Genomic DNA, 4592 nt, shown 5'->3' on the forward strand with positions numbered 1-4592 from the left:
AAAAACATAGACAGTAAGAAGAGTCAGTCTTCTTGTACTTAAGTCGGCATTGTGAATTTTGTGTTTAATTCGGATGCATGTTCTGTGTTTCATCGTCAATAAGAAGGTCCAAGGGATACAGTAAACCGGGAGTGAAGCATCGAAATCTATAACTAGTGTCACAGGAATGAATCAAAACATAGTCGGTAAGAAGAATCAGTCATCTTGTACTTATGTCGGCATTGTGCCTTTTGTATGTAATTCCGATGCAATTTCTGTGTTTCATCGTCAATAAGAGGGTCCAAGGGATACAGTAAACCGGGAGTGAAGCATCGGAATCTATAACAAGTGTCACAGGAATGGTTCAAAACATAGTCAATAAGAAGAGTCAGTCTTCTTGTACTTAAGTCGGCATTGTGCCTTTTGTATTAAATTTCGATGCAATTTCTGTGTTTCTTCGTCAATAAGAAGGTCCAAGGGATACAGTAAACCTGTACTGAAGCATCAGAATCTATAACTAGTGTCACAGGAATGAATCAAACATAGTCGGTAAGAAGAATCAGTCTTCTTGTACTTAAGTCGGCATTGCGCCTTTTGTATTTAATTCCGATGCAATTTCTGTGTTTCATCGTCAACAAGAAGGTCCAAGGGATACATTAAACCTGAAGTGAAGCATCGGAATCTGTAACTAGTGTCACAGGAATGGTTCAATACATAGACAGTAGGAAGAGTCAGTCTTCTTGTACTTATGTCGGCATTGTGCCTTTTCTATTCAATTCCGATGCAATTTCTGTGTTTCATCGTCAATAAGAAGGTCTCAGGGATACAGTAAACCTGAAGTGAAGCATCGGAATCTATAACTAGTGTCATAGGAATGGTTCAAACATAGACAGTAAGAAGAGTCAGTCTTCTGGTACTTAAGTCGGCATTGTGCCTTTTGTATTTACTTACGATGCAATTTCTGTGTTTCGTCGGCAATAAGAAGGTCCAAGGGATACAGTAAACCTGAAGTGAAGCGTCGGAATCCATAACTAGTGTCACAGGAATGGTTCCAAATATAGTCAGTAAGAAGCGTTAGTCTTCTTGTACTTAAGTCGGCATTGAGCCTTTTGTATTTAATTCCGATGCAATTTCTGTGTTTCATCGTCAATAAGAAGGTCCAAGGGACACAGTAAACCTGGAATGAAGCAACAAAATCCATAACTAGTTTCACAGGAATGGTTCAAAACATAGACAGTAAGAAGAGTCAGTCATCTTGTACTTCAGTCGGAATGTGCCTTTTGTATTTAATTCCAATGCAATTTCTGTGTTTCATCGTCAATAAGAGGGTCAGAGGGATACAGTAAGCCTGAAGTGATGTATCGGAAACTATAACTAGTGTCACAGGAATGGTTCAAAGCATAGTCAGTAAGAAGATTCAGTCTTCTTGTAGTTAAGTCGGCATGTGCCTTTTGTATATAATTCCGATGCAATTTCTGTGTTTCATCGTCAATAAGAAGGTCCAAGGGATATAGTAAACCGGGAGTGAAGCATCGGAACCTGTAACTAGTGTCACAGGAATGGTTCAAAACATAGTCAATATGAAGAGTCCGTCTTCTTGTACTTAAGTCGGCATTGTGCCTTTTGTATTTCATTCCGATGCAATTTCTGTGTTTCATCGTCAATAAGAAGGTCAGAGGGATACAGTAAAGCTGAAGTTAAGCATCGGAATCTATAACTACTGTCACAGGAATGGTTCAAATCATAGACAGTAAGAAGAGTGAGTCTTCTTGTACTTAAGTCGGCATTGTGCATTTTGTATTTAATTAAGATGCAATTTCTGTGTTTCATCGTCAGTAAGAAGGTCAGAGGGATACAGTAAACCTGAAGTGAAGCATCGGAATCCATAACTAGAGTCACAGGAATGGTTCAAAACATAGACAGTAAGAAGAGTCAGTCTTCTTGTACTTAAGTCGGCATTGTGCCTTTTGTATTTAATTCCGATGAAATTACTGTGATTCATCGACAATAAGAAGGTCCAAGGGACGCAGTAAACCTGGAGTGAAGCATCGGAATCTATAACTAGTTTCACAGGAATGGTTAAAAACATAGACAGTAAGAAGAGTCAGTCATCTTGTACTTAAGTCGGAATGTGCCTTTTGTATTTAATTAAGATGCAATTTCTGTGATTCATCGTCAACAAAAAGGTCCAAGGGATACATTAAACCTGAAGTGAAGCATCGGAATCTATAACTAGTGTCACAGGAATGGTTCAAATCATAGACAGTAGGAAGAGTCAGTCTTCTTGTACTTATGTCGGCATTGTGCCTTTTATATTTCATTCCGATGCAATTTCTGTGTTTCATCGTCAACAAGGATGTGCAAGGGATACGGTAAACATGGAGTGAAGCATAGGAATCCATAACTAGTGTCACAGGAATGGATCAAGTCATAGTCAGTAAGAAGAGTCAATCTTCTTGTACTTAAGTCGGCATTGTGCCTTTTGTATGTAATTCCGATGCAATTTCTGTGTTTCATCGTCAATGAGAGGGTCCAAGGGATACAGTAAACCGGGAGTGAAGCATCGGAATCTATAACTAGTGTCACAGGAATGGTTCAAATCACAGTCAATAAGAAGAGTCAGTCTTCTTGTACTTAAGTCGGCATTGTGCCTTTTGTATTAAATTCCGATGCAATTTCTGTGTTTCATCGTCAATAAGAAGGTCCCAGGGATACAGTAATCCTGTACTGAAGCATTAGAATCTATAACTAGTGTCACAGGAATGAATCCAACATAGTCGGTAAGAAGAATCAGTCTTCTTGTACTTAAGTCGGCATTGTGCCTTTTGTATTTAATTCCGATGCAATTTCTGTGTTTCATCGTCAACAAGAAGGTCCAAGGGATATATTAAACCCGAAGTGAAGCATCGGAATCTGTAAGTAGTGTCACAGGAATGGTTCAAAACATAGACAGTAGGAAGAGTCAGTCTTCTTGTACTTAAGTCGGCATTGTGCCTTTTGTATTTTATTCCGATGCAATTTCTGTGTTGCATCGTCAATAAGAAGGTCTGAGGGATACAGTAAACCTGAAGTGAAGCATCGGAATCTATAACTACTGTCATAGGAATGGTTCAAACATAGACAGTAAGAAGAGTCAGTCTTCTTGTACTTAAGTCGGCATAGTGCCTTTGGTATTTAATTACGATGCAATTTCTGTGTTTCGTCGTCAATAAGAAGGTCCAAGGGATACAGTAAACCTGAAGTGAAGCATCGGAATCTATAACTAGTGTCACAGGAATGGTTCCAAATATAGTCAGTAAGAAGAGTCAGTCTTCTTGTACTTAAGTCGGCATTGTGCATTTGTATTTAATTCCGATACCATTTCTGTGTTTAATCGTCAATAAGTAGGTCCAAGGGATACAGTAAACCTGGAGTGAAGCGTCGGAATCTATAACTAGCGTCTCAGCGATGGTTAAAAACATAGCCAGTAAGAAGAGTCAGTATTCTTGTCCTGAAGTCGGCATTGTGCCTTTTGTATTTAATTCCGATGTAATTTCTGTGTTTCATCGTCAATGAGAAGGTCAGAGGGATACAGTAAACCTGAAGTTAAGCATCGGAATCTATAACTACTGTCACAGGAATGGTTCAAAACATAGACAGTAAGAAGAGTCAGTCTTCATGTACTTAAGTCGGTATTGTGCCTTTTGTATTCAATTAAGATGCAATTTCTGTGTTTCATCGTCAGTAAGTAGGTCAGAGGGATACAGTAAACCTGAAGTGAAGCATCGGAATCTATAACTAGGGTCACAGGAATGGTTCAAAGCATTGACAGGAAGAAGTGCCAGTCGTCTTGTACTTGAGTCGGCATTGTGCATTTTGTATTTAATTCAGATGCATTTTCTGTGTTCATCGTCAATACGACGGTCAGGGGGATACAGTAAATCTGAAGTGAAGCATCGGAATCTATAACTAGTGTCACAGGAATGGTTCAAAACATAGACAGTAAGAAGAGTCAGTCTTCTTGTACCTAAGTCGGCATTGTGCCTTTTCTTTATAATTCCGATGCAATTTCTGTGTTTCATCGTCAATAAGAAGGTCAGAGGGATACAGTGAACCTGAAGTGAAGCATCGGAATCCATAACTAGAGTCACAGGAATGGTTCAAAACACAGACAGTAAGAAGAGTCAGTCATCTTGTGCCTAAGTCGGCATTGTGCCTTTTGTATTCAATTAAGATGCAATTTCTGTGTTTCAACGTAAATAAGGAGGTCAGATGGATACAGTAAACCTGGAGTGAAGCATCGGAATGTAAGACTAGTGTCACAGTAATGGTTCAAAACATAGACAGTAAGAAGAGACGGTCTTCTTGTACTTAACTCGCCATTGTGCATTTTGTATTTAATTCCGATGAAATTTCTGTGTTTCATCGTAAATAAGAAGGTCAGCTGGATACAGTAAACCTGAAGTGAAGTATCTGTATCTATAACTGGTGTAACAGGAATGGTTCAATGCATTGACAGGAAGAAGAGCCAGTCGTCTTGTACTTGAGTCGGCATTGAGCCTTTTGTATTTAATTCCGATGCAATTTCTGTGTTTCATCGTCAATAAGAAGGTCCAAGGGAAACAGTAAACCTG

This window comes from Schistocerca piceifrons, unplaced genomic scaffold, assembly GCF_021461385.2.
Source record: "Schistocerca piceifrons isolate TAMUIC-IGC-003096 unplaced genomic scaffold, iqSchPice1.1 HiC_scaffold_1544, whole genome shotgun sequence".
Taxonomy (NCBI): domain Eukaryota; kingdom Metazoa; phylum Arthropoda; class Insecta; order Orthoptera; family Acrididae; genus Schistocerca; species Schistocerca piceifrons.